The sequence below is a fragment of the Rhipicephalus microplus genome, chromosome 4 (assembly GCF_043290135.1).
Source record: "Rhipicephalus microplus isolate Deutch F79 chromosome 4, USDA_Rmic, whole genome shotgun sequence".
Lineage (NCBI taxonomy): Eukaryota > Metazoa > Arthropoda > Arachnida > Ixodida > Ixodidae > Rhipicephalus > Rhipicephalus microplus.
The window spans coordinates 131,348,167-131,367,395 of NC_134703.1; the positions used below are offsets into that span (position 1 = coordinate 131,348,167).

General features: G+C 46.7%; 1 protein-coding gene across 1 annotated transcript in view; it reads right to left on the minus strand.

Annotated features, from left to right (window-relative positions):
• The window catches only part of LOC119172871 (homeotic protein ultrabithorax), a 502,883-nt gene extending 488,247 nt beyond the window's left edge, over positions 1-14,636 (minus strand). The window contains exon 1 of the transcript XR_012894980.1: positions 14,082-14,636. The gene's annotated coding sequence lies outside the window, so the exon portion shown is untranslated. The remainder of the gene's footprint in view (positions 1-14,081) is intronic.
• Between the last annotated feature and the right edge of the window lie 4,593 nt (positions 14,637-19,229).

Below are 19,229 nucleotides of genomic sequence, written 5' to 3' on the forward strand. Positions count from 1 at the left end.
TGTTCACAAAAGGTATTGAAAGATTTAGAGTACTTGGTACTGTAATATGGGAGAGGAGAACGCCGTCCCGACGAGCGGATTAATTCGGACTCTACGAACTGTCGCTAGCTCATGTTTATAAAAAGTGGTAAAATATTTAGAATACTTGGTTCTATACTATGGGAGAGCATAAATCCCAGTCATGGACGTCTCATAGGCTACATGAGAGAGGAACGTTTGAATAAGGTGATTGACGATTTAGAGTACTTGGTACTCTACTATGTGAGAGCTGAAAGCCGTCCTTTGGGCCTCTGACTTTCTAAGGTCGCTATTTAGAAAAAAAAATATTTACAGTATGTACAGAAGACAAAGGCTTTATAACGTTCCAGTGATAAGGCACATACACTTCGGCACATCTATGTACCCCGACCAACATCACTGTATACGTTGCAGTGAGAGAAAGAGAGAGCCATATAGAGAGGAAAGACAGTGAGGTTAACCCAGCTTGGCTCGGTTGGCTATACACTACACTTGGTGTGGGGGAAAGGGGGAATAATGGGAAGGAAAGAGATAGAAAAGAAGGGAAGTAAGCAAGAGATTGAAACGTGTAGTCAGCTTGGGACTATACACAGCACGGTCTCACGCTGTGCTTTCACATGCACTCGTGAGGTCCGGTTGTTCTTAAGAAGCACAAGAGGGCTTTTGTGGCTTTAATACATTCTAATTGTCAATGAGTGTTTTCTTCAAGTATGCGACATGTGGACTCCAGGTTAGGTCACGATCTACGATGACACCTAAGGATCTACGACTGCCCTTATATGCAAAGGATTCGCCATCTATGCACAATGGGTAGAAAGACATCGGTTTACGTGTAAACGCCACCGCTGTGCAGTTTTCTGTGGCGATAGTCAAACCTTGCTGGCGAAGGTACGCCGATATCATTGTTGCCGCCTTCTGTATCCCTGCGCGCACTTGAGGTCATGTCACGCCGGACGCCCAGATGCAGGTATCATCAGCGTAGAGGATATATAAACTGCCTGTGACAGCATTTAGGTGAGCCGCACCAGAACCAGGTCGAAAAGAGTCGGACTATAAATGCCATCTTGCGGCACCCCACGACTTGTGAAATGCTTATTCGTAGGCCCACCTTCAGTTAGAACAAACGTGGATCTTTTTGTGAGGTAGCTTCTTACCCATTGAAAGACATGACCTCCAAGCTCAGCTGCTTCGAGAGCATTCAGAACAGCCTCATGGGTCACGTTGTCATAGACACCTTTCACGCCTATAAACAGAGCTACCGATAGCCACTTCTCAGCTTTATGTTGCTGAACACAGGTCACTAAGTCATTGACACTATCGATTGAAACCGACCTCTTCGAAAGCCAGCCATAGCACCAGGATAGATGTTATAATGTTCCAGGTACCATTTCATGCGAGTAAGCAGCATCCTCTTCGTGACCTTGCCGACACAGCTTGCAAGTGCTATCGGCTGGTATGATGCCAGATCTAATGGAGAGTTTTCGGGCTTTGACAAAGGCACCAGGCGACGGCACTTCCACTTATCGGGTACTATACCATCGCGCCAATACTTGTTGAAAATGTCCAGGAGACAGCGTTGTGCCTTCGGGCCTATAGGTGACGTAGGGCAGTATAAGTCATTCCATCCGGACCTGGGCACGATGAGCGACTGAACGTGTTCAATGCTGCATGAAGTTCTTCCACAGTGAATGCAACCACGATTTTCTGATCTCGTGCGACTTGGACGTCCTGTGGTAATAGGTTGATCGGTATAGAGATGTCGCTGCGATCTTTGAGCAAAGTGCAGCAGAAACATCAAGCTGTGAGCGACATTGATGTAGCGCCAGAGCAGCGAAGGGATGATGTTGTTGCGGATGCAAGTGAATGCCATGAAGAGTCCTCCATACGGGAGACAAAGGCTTTCGAGGGTCTAGCGAGTCACAAAAATATTCCATTGTTGTTCCTGGAGTTTGTGCATTCGACGCTGGATTTTCTTCTGGGTGCGTCTGGATTCTCTGAGGTCACAGATAAACGTCACGCGTCTGTATCGTCTTTCGGCACGCCGGCGGACAGCTCGAAGTTGCTCCAACTCTTGGTCGAGTGCAGTAAGTCTCGATTTTTTCAAACATATCTTCGTAGAAGTCTCCATTGCACAACAAATCTTTCCTTTAATGGATTCCGGTGGTTTGTACATGCGCTTCCCTCCACTGATATCTGGTACTCTTCCCAGTCAATTTCTTGAGTATCCTGGAGAAGGAGAATCGTCCAGGCCTCTTACTGTCACATCACGTACGTGGCGATATGGTCACTACTGTGGGTTTCAATATCTGTGATTTATTGGACTTTCGTGAGAATACTATGCGACACTAATGTCAAGCCCCGGCAATTGCTATAAGTTACTCCTCGGAGATAAGTATCCCTGCCGTCCTTGAGCACTTGGAGCCCGTGCTCTGATGCAAGATCAACAAGGTTCGTGCCTCTTCGATTTGTTCTGATGCTTCCCCACAGTGGATGATAGGCGTTGCAGTCCCCATCAATATCCAAGGTGCTGGAGTCATTGCGAATATATCATTTAATGCCTGTTGATCAAGTCGACGTTCTTTTTAACGTATAGACACACGTAGTAATTTCCATTGTGAGGCTCTACCCTTTGGCGAACATAAGTGAGTTCGTTACGGATATAGACCACAACTTGACATCACTCGATGCACGAAGAAAAAACGAATATTTCATAGCTGGACAGTTGAGGTATTTTTGAAAAATGCGGTTCACAAATGATGATCATGGGAAAGTTATTCAAAAAAATTGACTGTCTAAAGTCAGGCATTCTTGACCATATATACACTTCTGGCGTTCCACTGAATTATGGAAGCACGCTTGACTTTTTCTCGGAAAGGCTGATGTGGTCTATGGTGCGCCATCTTGTTACTGAAGGCTGGCAAAAACTAGTTCTAGTGTGTCCAAGACTTGCAGCGCGCATTTATCGGCAGGAACATGCAGACTATATAGCCAAGACACTGCGGATAACACTCATGAACGACCTCAATATAGAAACAACTTGTACCTCTTGGGCGGATAGACTGCCGGCTGGGGGCATATCCGTTGCTGACTGTCGATGTTGAGGTTCCGTAGACACGTGTAGCCGCGGTAAAGCGGGCCAGTCGTCCGAGTCAGATGTTCTCTTTTTCGCCACGGTGTCTTTCGGCACCTCTAGACGCACCCAGCCTGATGGCGGTGGCGGCGTAAGTGAAGGCACTTTGGGTACAGGACTGTTTTTTTTTCTTTTATGCGAGCACCGCCGTCGACGTGGGCGCCGTCGCTGAACAACCGTTACCACTTCCTTTCACGAGGATCCGCCTCTCACCATTTGCCTCTGAATGCTCCTCTTTTTCTTGAGTACTGGGCAGTCTTTGGATGAGGTCTCATGGTTTCCGCTGCAGTTGCTGCATTTTAGGAGAGTTGCTTGGCAAGCCTCTGCTTTGTGGGGTCGGCGCAACGTGGGCATGTTTGCTGGTTTTTACACACAGCACTAACATGACCCAGTTTTAGACAGTTGCTGCACTGTATGGGGCCTTGGGATGTATGGTCGGACAACGTGACGGAAGTGAGCAACCTTTACATCTGATAGAATGCAATCACCTCTGAAGATCACCTTGATGCAGCGGGATTTGCCTAGCCGGCATACCCGCAATAGGTCCATAGCCTCCGTAGCTGGCTTTATCAGCGCAGGAAGGTCTGTGTTTGGTACAGAAACATCAACGTCATAAATGACACCCGCCGTCATGTCACTATCCTAAGGAATGTTAGCAATGAGGTTGATGCCTTCAAGCTACGTTACAACTCGCAAGATAGAGAGAGAGAGATAAAGATGCAAAGAAAGGCAGGGAGGTTAACCAGACGCACATCTGGTTTGCTACCCTGCACTGGGGAAGGGATGAAGGGGAGAAAAGAGGTTGCAGAGAGATGAGAAGGTACACACAATCACGAGCACACTCGGGGAGCACACACAGTCTACAGGTGGTCGCTCAGGTTTGTTGACTTTAGGTAAAGTAGCAGTGCTTTAGTTGCTTTCTGCGCAACTGAGGCGGATGCCCAAGGTCCTAGTATCTTCTGCACACAAAATGATCCGGGGTCAAGTTGATTCAAAACTATCCGGAGCTGGCATCGCTGTGTGTCGTAGCAAGCGCAGCTGCACGGGGCGTGTTCGATGGTCTCTTCAGCTCCGCAGCAGTCGCATGTAGGAGTGTCTGCCATACCAATGCGAAAGGAGTACACCTTTGTAAATGCAACACCCAACCAAAGGCGGCATAACAGTGTCGCATCGGAGCGGGAAAGTTGTGATGGTAGCTTTAGCTTGAGCGAAGGATCCAGTTGATTGATTGATATGTGGGGTTTAACGTCCCAAAACCACTCTATGATTATGAGAGACGCCGTAGTGGAGGGCTCCGGAAATTTAGACCACCTGGGGTTCTTTAACGTGCACCCAAATCTGAGCACACGGGCCTACAACATTTCCGCCTCCATCGGAAATGCAGCCGCCGCAGCCGGGATTCGAACCCGCGCCCTGCGGGTCAGCAGCCAAGTACCTTAGCCACTAGACCACCGCGGCGGGGCAAGGATCCAGTTCATAAAATTGACACCTTTGGAAGCTGGTAGACGACCAGAACGTGCGTGTGAGATATCGAGCCAGTAGGTAAAGTTGTCTTGCTGCATCATTCCTTGATAGAGGAATCGGGACTACACGGGTTTCTTCATGGGCTGAGCGGGCTGCATCATCGGGTAATTGATTTCCGGTAGACAGGTATGTACCACAGCTGGAGGCTCAAGGCAAGATATATTTCCTTGGGTTGAGTCTAATATCCTGTATCTCATTAGACACGATTGCTTCGAGACGCGCCGATATCACTTGCCTGTTTATGTTCTTCAGGTTGATCGGGGAATCAACAGGAACAAAAAGTATGGTTTAATGCGTTTAGAACTGCACGCAGCTTTCATGGTAAAGATGCTATCCAGAGAAGATGCACCGACCATTCTCCTTTTAGCTTTACGCTTCACTGCAGAGATGAAATCGTCGTCGCTGTTTTCACACTCGCCGTGTACAGATCAGTGCTGTCACTGGTGCTGTCGTCATCTCGGCTGTCGCACTTCCTTGAAGTTGACGTCGAAACCAACGCCAAGTGCGGACAGCGTACTCTGGGGTCTGGATTTATCGCTGCCCGCCAGGAGCGATGACCCTCGGAAGATGCGTAAATTCACAAAGAAAACACCAAACAAAATGAGCAGCGTTCGGCAGCGTTGCAGTGAATACATCATTGCTCCAATATACACGACAATGTTGGCATACATGTGCACAAGAACTCAATGCCATATATTATGATACAATGGTATAACGATACAATAGGTGTAATGAAACACGAGTGGTTACAAATGAAATCATGAATAACGAAGGGTGCTGCTTAGCACCATGTTGGTCGAAAAATGAGTTGCATCCTTTCATGTAGAATCTTGACGAAAGGGCACGGCCGATGCCGCACAAACTCGCGCTCTCCGAGGAAGAAAGACTGCTCAGAGAAAAACGCGAAGATCTCTCGTCGAATTCTCCCCAGTATCGGCCTCAAAGCACGCCGGCAGCAATTGGCAGCTACGGCCTCGCATCGGTTTCGCCAAAGGCTGAACAGCCCTGCAACTATTAGAAGAGCCAAGAAGCACCCGCGCGGAAATCGGCGGTTGGACACGAAAGTTCAAACTCCCTGTCCCCGAAAACCAGCATGGACCGCACGACAAAAAAGGTGAGAGACCACACATTCAATTGTCACATGTCCCTTTGTCTTGATCATGATGCAATCAGGGCAAGTGGAAGTGCGGACCACCTGCCATCACTGCAACCGATCTCGAGTGGGATGCAAGCCCCAGCCCAACCGCCACATCAAGTCCCGGAGATGTCCTGGCAACACTGCTGCAGTTATTGGTTTCCAAGCGTGGTTCATTACAGATTGACAATTCTGGGGCACCAAGGGCCGTAGCAGGGCGGCCATTGTGCCCACCACTTTAAAATCAGCCACCTCTATCTCTGGTCACGCAGCCTCCAAACGTCCGTGAAATGCCAGAAGGGTTCGATACAAAGGTGACAATTCAATTGATTGGGGCCTTTGTTCATTTGGCTAGCCAGCAGGAAGACACGTCGGGATGACCCCAGATAGCACCATACCAGTGTCTGAGCGGGAGTACCATCATTGCTCAAATATGGAAGCCATGAGGCAAACATCGGGGAATGCAAAACCACCCCGATTCGGTCATTCCAACGACGCAGGCGGCGCCACGCGGCTTTCCTCCGAACCTGGCACACGGTAATAAATCAGTGACGCAGTTCGGTCTCGCGGTATTCATAAGCACTGATTCGTTTTCGTTTAAACATCTATGCGTCTCTTTAGCGAGAGAAAGTGTGGTCTGCAGCGGGGCCTGACGAGCTTTGCTGCCTGAGACAGACACGTCAGCACCGTCTTGTCCACCATTTTGACATATACCGTCGCACCGCCTATAGTCACTGGAATGATCGAATCTCCGTACCACTTCGTGTAATAGTTTCCTTGAATGAGTCAGCTCCTCAAGGAAACAATTTTATCATGCTCCACAAAGGTAAATCGTAGTCACTTTTATGTACTGTTTTGCGATGGCTGCTGTTTAATAAAGTTCGTCTTTGATAACAAAAGCAGGCTTCCTCCTCATCCTTGACCGAATCTTCCATCCTTTTATCTGAAGTGTTTTCCAAAAAGCTAATATAATTTGATATCAAATTAACGACGTGGTCTTTATTCTATGCGCAAGAAAGGCGCTGAGATTTACATAGCGGCGAAATGTACAGTTCGTCTTTGTAGCGAAATTTAAGGGTTTCACTTTCGAAAGCCACGATACAATTATGAGAGACGACGTAATGGAGGACTGCGGAAAATTTTACCATCTGGTATTCCTTAACGAGCACTGACATCACACAGTGCACGGGCTTCTACTATTTCGACTGCATCGATATGTGACCGCCACGACCACGATCGGACTTGTGACCTTTACGTCAGCATCCGAGCACCGTGCCCATCGTTCTACGTAGGCGGGTTCTGCTGCGAGCTTTACAATTTAGTTGTGGCATCTGTGGCATAACGATCAGTTCGAGTCGTCCTCGTTTCATGCTACATCGGCCAGCCGAGGCAAACCACTATCTGATTCACTCCGAAGACGCGTTAAGACAATCTACAACTCGTGAATCCAAGATTAAGCTCCTTGAACGCATATACGCATATGCGGGTCATATCCTTCGCGAATCGTGCCGTGCACGCGTATACCTCGAACGCGAAATCTCTGCCAAAGCTGGGAAAGTCGCGACGTTTACAGCAACGCTAAGCAGTCGACGGCGGGCGACATATATTGGCTTCCAGTGACACATCTTGCAGTGCCGCTTTAAACAGCCTATTTCGACAAATTGGAGTATTTCTCCACTTGCTGGTTTCAGCGTTCACGGGGGTGGAAGGGGGGGGGGGGGTTGCATAGAACAAAGTATTATACAAGTCGAATCTATTACGCGTAGAGCTAAGAAAACCTGAAATAACAAAAAACAGAGGGAGGGTGACTTCGACAAACTGCTCCTTATCAGCAGGGACTCGAGCCAAATCGCCTTTTAGTGGCTGAAAAAAAAAGAAAAATCTAAAATGCCTGCGCAAGCAACGCTGCGGGGGCGAATCCCTTCTTTCCAGCAATCGAAACGCGCCTCCGCTAAGAGAGATCGCCCGCGCCTTGGCGCTCGCTCAGGGCGATCGCCTCTTTTCGAGTTTACGCCATCTGATAAGTGTCATGGCGCGGGTGTATGTACGAACACGAGGTGCATACACCCTATTCCGTTCTCCAGCTTACACCAAGAGTATGCGCGTGCGCAACGCTGCCAGCATACGTAGTACACACGCGAAGCTCCTCGCTCTCACATGGAAGATTACGCCACACCACGTATGTATGTACAAATATACATGCGTGTACGAGTGCGTCGCCTCTGCATAGCTGACACGCAAGCTGCGAAAACGCGCGATTTGCAAGAAATAACGCGTCGTTTTCGTGTCCTCTCGCGGGACCCGCCGCGGCGACAAATTGACTTGCAAATTGGCCATTTTGTCGTCGCCCGTCGCCGGAATTATTTTATTGCTCGCCGCCGCCGCCGCCACCACCCACACGAGAGCCGAGCGCAGTCGAAGCGTGAAGGAGAAGCGGGCAACACGCTAGCGTAAAGCAGGAATCGGAATCTATTTGGGCTTTCGTAAAGCAAAGCTAAACAAGCGAGGAAAACACGATTTTGCGTGTGTCGTTCTCGGTGTGCGTGTGCGTGCCTCTGTGTGTGTGTGTGCGTGTGTGTCTGTCGGTGTGTCTGTCTGTCTGTCTGTCTGTCTGTCTGTGTGTGTGTGTGTGTGTGTGTGTGTGTGTGTGTGCGTGTGCGTGTGCGTGTGCGTGTGCGTGTGTGTGTGTGTGTGTGGTGACACCGCTGGAAAGAAGCACGCCAAGTTTCGCTGCGACACACGTTTACACGTGCTCGGCCCTCATCTTGGCTGTATTACTTGATCATCTCCCTTTCTTGTTTTGCGGGGTATGGGCGTCGCAGCATCTACCTACACCCCAACCTCCTGCTCGCTCGCTGACCGCATTGACTCGAGCATAGACAGGCTTCGATTCGTCGAGCGACTCCAAGATATCGTAGGATCAGAAGAGCAAACAAGTGTTTCCTCAAAATCAAGCAATGGACGAGTATTATAAAAAATGCGAACTAAAATTCACGCCAATTAGAACAACGACAGCAAATGACAATTACTGTCCCGTCAAGCACCGTGCAGTCAGGCATCGGTCCCGACACCATGCCCTCTGCAGACATCGCACGCTTGACGCAAGTGCCTTCGAAACCGAGCCTTCAAAGAGCGAGTACTTTACGCCAGCCTCTGCACGTCACGTATTCAATGCGACAGGTGTTTATTGCGTATGCTGCGCAATGTATTTGGCACAGCGTTGATCTTATTGCCTTTATGTTTACCACCTTTATCGATCTGCTACTTTGTTGGTCTGGTTACGGCAGCTTTTTTATGAAACCTTTGAATGTAAGCCGACGAATGATTTTTCCCACTCTATAACCAGCGTTTCCCGGTGTTTATTTTTCTTTAAAGAACGATCGGGCTATATCCGGTGAAACACGACACATGCGGCGCACGGCAGCTCCGCCAGAGGCGCGACACGAGATATGCATGTGTATACACGGACATTTCGGGGCACAGTATACGTTTTCTTCCATCGCGGGTTCCACCCTTCCTCTTCGCCGCCGGAGAGATCGCGCCGGCGAGGAAGCGAAAAGATAACGCGGGGAGACGCAGCGTGGAAGCACGCCTCCGTGATGTATGGCCGTGTAAGCGGTCGCGTGTGAAACACCCGCGCTCCGTCGTGAGAAGAGGTCTCGCACCGTTCTCACCAGGCACGCAAGACGCCCATAGACTTCGCACACGTGCGTATACGTAGTACGTGGTGGACACGTTGCAAGCGATATCTAAATGGGCAAGCTGTGTCTCTGTCGCCTGCTGACGACGACTAGTCTCGCCTTCTTTCCTTTTCCTCCTCCGCGAAGAAAATACGGCGCTGTCGGATTGCTGTAGGCCATTGCTCGCCTCTCAACGTTATAACGTATATTTCTAATCCACAGTCGGCCTCGTGCCAAAACCGCGATCACAAAGAAAAGACGAACATGCATAGACACACAGAACACGTAGACACGATGAGCGCCCCTTCTGTCTACGAGTACCTTTGTCTTTCAGTGGTCGTGATTTTGGCGCGAAGTTGGCCATTGATTCCGGACGTGCAAAGATGCACAATTAACATTGTGAAATCATCTTGGAGCCTGACTGCAGGACAACATTCATAACGGACGTACGGTCTCTTCAAGTCGTTTGCAGCCATCCTGGAATGTAATGCGGAAAAGTCATCAGGCATGAAAGCAACAAGAAGTCATTACTGAAATTCGTAAGGACAACACTGCAGGCTTGGAAGAGCAGCATTCGACTGAGAGTGATGCCGCATACCGCACAAGACTACTACTACTACTACTACTACTACTACTACTACTACTACTACTACTACTACTACTACTACTACTACTACTACTAATAATAATAATAATAATAATAATAATAATAATAATAATAATAATAATATCTGGGGTTTGACCTCCCAAAATCCTGATATACACAGTAGTGGCATTGGTGGACGCCCTAGTAGCTTCGGAAATTTCGACCACCTGATGTTCTTTAACGTGCGCTGACATCACACACTACACGAGCTTAACTATTGCTCCATCGTGTCGGACTAAAAGATTGATAGACTGCGATGTTGTGTGTGTGTGTTCTCTCTCTCACACTATCTCTTTCACTTTCTCTTCTCTTCTAACTCTGAAACATGCACGTCCCCTTTTCGCAGGCTATGGTAGCATACCGGTTATTGAGAAACGGTTAACGTCATTGCCTTGGTTCTCTCTCTCCCGTTTACCGTCCATGAAGGCGAAAGACCTAAATGAACCATTGCATCTAGATAGTTAATTAAAAATGCCTACGCGTTTTCTCTTGTGCTCCCCCACTGCCCCTTCCACGAGCGAGGTAGTAAATTGGACAACGCTTTTATTTCTCTCACTCTCTTCCTTGTGAATGTGTCTTCAAAATATTGACGTGACTGCCTTGAAACAACTATGCAGAATACACTCTTCTTATATATCAGTCAGCCACACACTCAACCATATAGACGTACGTGGCTTATGCGATCATGCTGTTTCCACCTGCTTTCGCATAAGCTTACGCCAATCCATCTTGACGGCTGTCTGAAAGCGTGCTTGCATGAAATCCAGGTATTTAAATATACAGCCAGCGTCGCCGCCAACAACAAGTTCTAACATGCTCATGTCTGCATTTTTACAAGAAAAAGCACTTTCCCACCGCAATAGCATGCAGATGGGTACTTTGTACATATACATTAAGTTACTGCTGAGGGCACACACGTAGAGACGATGCCGCTGAGTGGCAGGCTACATGTGCAAACGCACAGGTTGACCGTTCTGCCCTTTCTTATACAAAAAAAAAAGAAATCGCCTTATTTATTCCAAGATGATGGTCGTCGGACCTAACCGTAGAAGATGATGCGCTTTTGCAAAAGTAGCGCGTTACTAAATATGGTACTGAAAGTACACATTTAAGTACACATTTATGTTCAAGTATATGATGCGCTTTTACTTACGTAGTATGCCAGAACATACATAACAGAGGCCAACTTGCAAAGCGGGTATACGATGCTCTATTCTGGTAGACAAAGTATCGCATGACACTCTAAAGCAACACAATAAACTATTCAGTTACATCAGTGCTGGTGAAGTATAGGGCGTTACAGATGAGGGTGGCAGAACGAAGTAACGAAGTAACATATATACACTGTATCACCTGTGTTGTCTATCCTTTTCCGTAATGCGGCATGTAATACATGAAGCACGCCAGAACATCTTCATGCATCCAATGTCTCCTTGCTCGTAACTAACCTCTTACTGGTGCCAACCGGTAGCTTCTCTATGTGAAAACACAATGCAAGTGAGTTGACATGTTGCACGTGAAAACACTATAGCGTAAAATAAATCAACCTGCAGGTTCGTAACTTAATGAATGCTGTTATTTTTTTCAAAGCGGTGCTTACTATTATGATGAACGCCGCTAAGGAAAACTTCTATATCCTATTTACTTAAAGAGATTAATCACGCATTTAGTTATATGTACGTGCAAGGGCCCATCTGCGTGGCACTTTCACCTAGCAAACAGAACAGGACTGGAACGATAGAACAAAAAAAAAAAAAAAAACTCTCGAGGGTCTCTCAAGCATTTGCCTAAGACGACTCTAAGCTGAACTCAGTGTAATTTTTCTCCTCAGTTGGTGTATTGAACTTGACCCCCTCATCCCCCTCCGAAAACTTCCTGCCCCTAACGCGGTTTCGCATTGCCTCCAAGATCGTAAGCATTCCAGTCTTTCCGAACTTCATATGGTTTCACACTGCTTGCGTGATCCGTTTCTTTCTGATAAAGCGACCATGTCAGAGAGCAATGCCATAGTGATGTAAAGGTGACGTCACAATGTCGGCAAATGTGAAGAAATAGTGAGGTCACATACTGACATCATCACGTGAGGATGACGTTTGCATCACTCGTGCTCACGTCGACGGGTAATGATTTCACATGGTGAGACATCTATAGATATATATAGAGATGTCTCAGCTTGAGCATAACGTGCTTTCAAGGCGAAAGCCTATAGGCTTTCGCCAGGAAAACATACATGTTACGCTCAAACACAACTGGAATACTTTTATTTCCACACACTCTTCCTTTTTCTGTGTGGTGGTATGCGTTATCACATGAGGGTCTCTCTTTCAAGGTCAAGTACTTGGAAAGTACTTATTCTGTCATTATTCAGTAAGAAAAAGAAGCCCGCGTTCTGAGACGTCCCGTAATGTTTCAGTTATATAAACTAAAATAGCGACTCAGGTTACTGCTTCGATTGCGTAACAAAAGGCGCTTCATTTATTTATATCATCGTGAAAAAAAAACACGGCCCTGTCACGCGCCTGGGTGCTTTTTCGAAAGGCGCTATATCAAGACGCATTTCCCTCCTTCATAATCCGCTCTCAACTCGTCGTATTCGCATACGACGGTCGCCATTTGGTCGGGAGCGTTTCGTGCGACGTATACATGTTTACGGCTCCTATACAAGCTTTGCCGGTGTCGCCCTTTCGATAACTTCCGCAGAGACAGGTGTGATCGGCGTTCCAGTATGCAAATTTGGCGCACGCAGAATAACTCATGCAAGACGTTAGGAGAGGAGTGGTGGCCGTGTAATGTTTTTTTTTTCTATACACCTATTTTTTTTCGTTCCAACCTTCAAGTACGCCCCTATACAGTCGGAGACTTATCGGCTCGCCTTACCTTGAGTGTTCATTGCGACTATAGGTAGAACCCTAATGGCGTGGAAAGCGTCTAATCTCAGATGTTTCTGTACATCGCGTTGAATTGTACGGCCCGGCGGACACTTGCGCATTTTGGCGATGTATATAATGAAATATTGGGTCGCTTAGATATGTGCTTTCAGCGCCATGGGATGCAGATGGAGTCGCTTTACTAGAGGACGTGTTTAAAAGGCGAGAGAGATAAGCCCTTCTCGTGTAAGCTCTCGTTACGACGTCGTATATGATTAACTAAACTTGTAACGGCACTTCCCGGACGCCTTTGCTCGTGTGAACTGTTCGCCAGGCACGTAACTTGGCTTGTCGAGTCCATTCAATCTTATCTATTTCGTGTTTCCTCGACGCCTTATATTGAAGGGTACCTCGAGTTGCTCGAACGAGGCCTGAAACGAATAATAAGATAGGAGGTTTAGGATACTTAATTATTTATTAGTAATATAGACGGTTTCAAGATCACAAGCGTTGTATCTCAGAAAACTTCCGGTCACCTCATTTACCAGCTCTCAACATCAAAACTGAAAGCTCGTTTTGAAGTTCCTTTTAAATGTAATAAATGTATGTCCTTAGTTTTTCAAAGAAGGGGAACGTGCCTAGAGTTCAAGGGAATCTCTTATAACGTTTATGTAGGTCAAAAGAACATTTATTCGAATCTATTTTGCCAAATAAGAGATAGAAAGTATAAAGAATCAGCGGGCTATTTTCTAAAGCTCCTCTTGACCGCCGATGCTATTTTGACACATCGGTGAACGAAACCGGATGTCATCAAAGGGCTGCGTTTGTAAACAGTGAAAGGGCCGATACATTTTTAAAAAATATCGGGATACAGGACCTCTTGCATGATCGAAGTTCAAATGACCCAAGAAAACGAGAAAACAAAGAAAAGAAAAGACAGCAGGAGCACGTGGGTTCTATTTGTCCTTCCTATTGCCTTCATTTTCTTGCGCTGCTTGGATTCCGATCATCTATCTGTGTCAACTCGCCCGGATTCTTGCTTTTATGAAATTGAATTGGGTGTTTTTGAAAGTGTGCTCACCTTTCGTGCTCATTGTGGTCGTCCCTCTGTGGTTGCTTGCTTCGCAGGCAGGGCCTCGTTCGGGGAAACCACGGCGAAAATCACGGTCGGAGTTGTCCAGCTCATTCGACTGACGGGACGGCCTTTCTGCTGCAGCTTCACCGGAATGGGATCCAGGAACGGTGACCGGTCGCTCACGCCCACGAATGTCGCCGAAACGGTGAAGCCGAGAGGCGTAATGCGATTACACTGCTTCCAATTACGCAAACAGTTGTGGTTAACTTACACGCGCAAGATTCTTGCTAGCTTGTAAGTGCCGTATAGAACGTTCAAACCAGGCGTATAGTTGCGTGCGTTATCGCACACACTGTAAGTGATGCTTCGAGCACCGCGACAAAAATAGTACGCCCGTCAGGCCGGCCAGAGTGTTTGCTAGATGACTTTGCTCCCACAACCAGGTGCAGATTAGTGTTCGCCTAGACTTAACATTAAGTTTCATACCAGAACTTCCACGGAGGAATTTGGCGCTGCTGTATAAGTGGCTATTTACTGACGAAATTAACGACGGGGATTGCATATATTCATTTCAACTCCGTGGATTGAATGATTGTATCATTGATTGATTGATTTATATGTGGATGAATGTGGTCTTCAGGTTGTGCAAGATATCTGATCATAAAATTAACAAGTGATCGCATGGGAAATATGAAAAAAAAGAAGATGCCTTGTGTAATTTTACGATAAGCACCTCGAAGCTCAATTTTTTTGTCGAGAAAAGGCCTCAGCGCAAAAGGCCATCAGGACTAATTTTTCACGGCTGAGCGTTTTCAGGCTAAACTTTATACCAAAAAAAAAATGCTTAGAAGAGAGAAATGAAGAAAGACACCGATTCTGCCCGAGACTCCGCACATATCTATTGAGGAAATAATGACACAGCGAAAAAATAAATACAAGAGTATTCGCATCTGGGAATCTCGCAAGCTTGAAAACATTAAGTATCAAGCGCACCCATATCTATTTCATCATCAACAAAAGAAGAAAATGTTATCGAGCATTACTGTCAGTAATAGAGCATCAACACCATACTTTTGTACTTCTTTAATTCATAATTCTTACATAGCGGTAGTTCGAAATCCTAAACGTGGTAACGAGTTTGACTTACTGTCATAACTGATAACCGGTCACAATTACTCACCTCATTGGTGTCAGATATGCACCTAACTAGTATCCTATTTTGTTGCCTGTACAGCGTATATTCACAATAAATATCAAGTACATGTCGTAAACAAATATGATTACAAAACTTACCTATACCTCAGATGTTATCTAATCATGTTTGCAGAACTTTTACACATACAGCGTCACTAAGATATGAGGTCGTGATATTGAAGAGTAAGTTTTCAATAGTCGTACACCTCGCCAAACAGAATTCGACATGCAGGGTAGCGTTAATTGTTCGTCAGTTATAGTTTTACAGTTCCTTTATGTTCGTGCCACGCAGACAGCATTTGTGGATTAAGACAAGCCACGTCAAAAGTGCGCGACCTCGCATAAAACCTTATTCGGGCACCTACTCGGATCGCCCATTGACAACAAAGATCCATCAGTGTTGTAAGCACAAGCAAGGCAGAGCGACCTGCATGCTTGATTCTCGAGTTGCCTTGTTCATTTTGAATTTACCCGCCTGGTTCGCCCCTTTTCTTTCTTCGCTTTTTTTGTTTCTTTGCACGCCATGCTATGACACTTTTTTCTAAAGCAGCAAAAAGTTCGATTGCCTGAACGAACCAGTCGCAACACGGTGCAACCAAAAGCAGCCGGTATAATCAAGCAACCCTTTGCGAGCCTCTACGGAGAAACGGAAGACACTGCCTTCACTTCTATAATTGCATCTTCGCTTAAAGAACCTGAATCTCTCCCTTTACGAGTTGCAAGTTAATTTCAAACAATCGCTTCGCTACTATATTGTTACGATGATCAACGAAAACTTTCGCTCGTAGATCTCGCACATTCGCCTCAGCTGTACCATCTCGCAACTGTATTCGCCGCTCCATCTTTGCTCTCGCTGCTTTACGGCTAATGCGTGTCTCTGGCAAGCGTCTCCCGCACGCGAGAAGATCTTGCGCGTTGCTCCCGCTTCGCGAGTACGCATATACCGCGCCTCCGGTAGGCCATAAATAACGGTTGCCTCTTTTTCGAGGCACACATATATATACGAGAAGTGGATGCCTTGAGCTAGTCTACGGCACACTTATTCCGCAGTGTCAACTGGTCTAGAACAATAGAGAATATCGCGCAACGACTCTCGCCAGTGCGCTGTCACGATACCCGCACGCTTATGGAGTGAGGGCGTCGTTTTAGAACCTTTTGAACGACTTTTTTTGTCGCGTCTCATCTTCGTAAGAGCCACGTCGTAGAATGCGAGCTGTGTGCCACGTGCGGCAACGCGCAAATGCAGGTGACGTTGGGCTCGGCTTGTGACACGTTTTATGCGCAGGATCTTCCATTGTTTCAATTTACGGCGCCCGTCGAGGAAGCGTCCCACCTTTATAATGGGTTTTCGGGGTAAACTCGCCGTCATTTACGGAGGGAGGCGTTACACAACTTTTGTTTGCTGCACTTGGCAGGTATACGGATGTGCTTCGAGCGAAATCGCGAGTATTGTTTGCGCGGTTCCTATGCAAGAGTGTGCATCGGGGCGCGTTGTTCGGAAATTAAAGCATTGTTTATTGAAGCGCTATCTTTATCTTCCAACGCGAGGTTTGTTGAGGAGCTCGTTTAGCAGAAATTCCGGTGTCGTCGGCTGCGTCGTCCGTTGTAAGCGAAAACGTGGCTGTTGTCTGTGGGCGAAAATTCTAGAGAGATGCAAATAAATATATGAATAAAAAAATCTTTGGCCCGAGTTAAGGCCAAATGCAGGCTTTCTGTGTTGCAAGCATGGACTCAACCAATTGTGAGCCCCGCCAGTGCTTGGAACTGCTTCGTAAATGTACGTCCTAAGTGTGTCATGGGCTGAAATGGACCTCCTTAAGGAATATAATGCTGCGTGGCAGAATAACAGAACCGCGCAAGGCGACGAAACGCAGGAACTAAGCCGCGGTTTGGTGTAAAGCTTTCCACTCATTACAAACAGAACAGTCGCTTAGGTGCGCGATGCAGATTAGAGATGTGTGGTAGGTACTTCACCCCTTTGCAAGAGGAATAATTATGACGAAGGGGGCACTTCACAACCGCACTTGCAGTAGGCATTTTATAATACATTTTGAAACGGGCCAATGTTACGCCCGTAAACGTGCCTTTCTTTTCGGCATCGTGAAAGGTGATGCGCCCGTCGCCCGATTATGCTATCGTCTTCTGCTACTGAAGGAGAAGCTCAGGAATCCTCCCTGCATTTGACGAGGAAAGTGGGTGGGAATGCCAAACAATCGTGTTCATTTTCCATTGTATATATAGCTGGCTCGATTCGATAGACTGGTTCTTTGAGGCAGTATACACACGCAAGATACTAATAATTGTCGCGAGACTCAAACAATGAATCGGGCAATCAATGTAACAATAAATCAAAAGCAAGCCATCTATGGCACATTCACACACCTATACAGACACGTATGTACGTTCAGTGAAGGTTGGTGCGACATCAATTTACGTAAGAAGGTTAGACAGTGCGAGTAAGCCAAGATACTAAGCTTGATTGACATGACTGCCAAGATGTTTAAGTCGTCATGATAGCCATTGTAGCACTGCGAAATTTGCACATCCCAAGACAACACAACACTAGGGCCTGTGTGTTTTGTTTATTACGCAATTAGTTGATGGCAAACTACCGCGTATAATAGAGTGTGCAGGCTTGAAGCTGTTGCACTGCATAGGAGAGTGAACTATACAGGAACAAGGTATTTCTAACAGGAACTTGTCACAACGGTATATCAGGTATAGCATCTCATTTGCCATCAAAATATTTTCTAGCCAATATTTCGACAGCCCTGCAGAGAACTGTGCTTAGAAGCATGCTTAAAACAGATGAATTGCCCTGTGTTCCTGAATTAAGTAATTGGTCACTGTTCAAAAATGCAAAACACTGATAATTTAGGAAGACCAATATTGTTCTAATTGCAGACGACCAGTGCTTTCGTTCGATGACGTTGGTGCCTTATCACTGGCGCTTTGTTATGTTCACTTTCGTTTCATGGCTCAAAAAAGAAAGTGCCGATGATCACCTCTTCGCACGCGAATCATCCACGTTGACTGACCGCCTGGACATAAGCATCACCGGAAGAAGAAACCCACGCGTAAGTTTTCTCTCTTCTTCTCTGTGAGGCGTAATGCCGGTTTATCAAGTACGGAGTTGAATTTGGACACCCGTACATAATTGCTGACGTTTATGCAGCTGAAGGCTGTATGAGAGGGTGCATGAGTCCTCATGTTTTCCGTCGATTCGGTGAAGCCCAGTTGATTGATTCCGTCAGAAAACCGAGAGCATACAAGTTAACGTGTACGGTTGCAGCGTCGACTGGAATCGCACGACCTCTCTCGGCCCAAGATTTCTACTTGTCTTTCTATATAGCACAACACAGGCAGAATTCTCAGATAGGTTTTGCGTGTCCAGTTACTCATTCACCTCATTTTTCGTCTCTCTATTTCTATTCTTGTGACTCACCCGGTCCGACATGTCCTTGTGTCTACCGCTGTGTGGACCACAGCCACTCAACCGTGAATCGAATAACGTTGTAGTGCAATTTTTGCATCCACTAGTTACACTTTTGTAGCCCTTCCAGGCTGCTGCATGTTGAAATGATGAATAAATAAATAAAATGCTTTATAGAGTATTGATCGCAGGAATACTTCGGAAATGAGGAAATCTTTGTGATTGTAAAAGCGTTTTATGCAGCTCAACATGTGCATGCTCCGGATGTCACCTCCCACGTACATCATATAAGCCCGAGGCTCTGATTTAGTAAGACTCGCTTTCATCAGATGTGCACACTCTCATGTCAACTCCAACCGTTCGCTTGCTTTCCAAGGGGAGTTACAACTACCAAATAGGCGTACGTCAGAGCGCCCCTTCACACTTCTATCATTACACTCTGTCACAGGGACACTGGCGCGTCGCTGTGACACGGCAGTGGTGTGTAACTTTCTAACGAGAGACCTGGCCAACGGTGGGTCTGATGC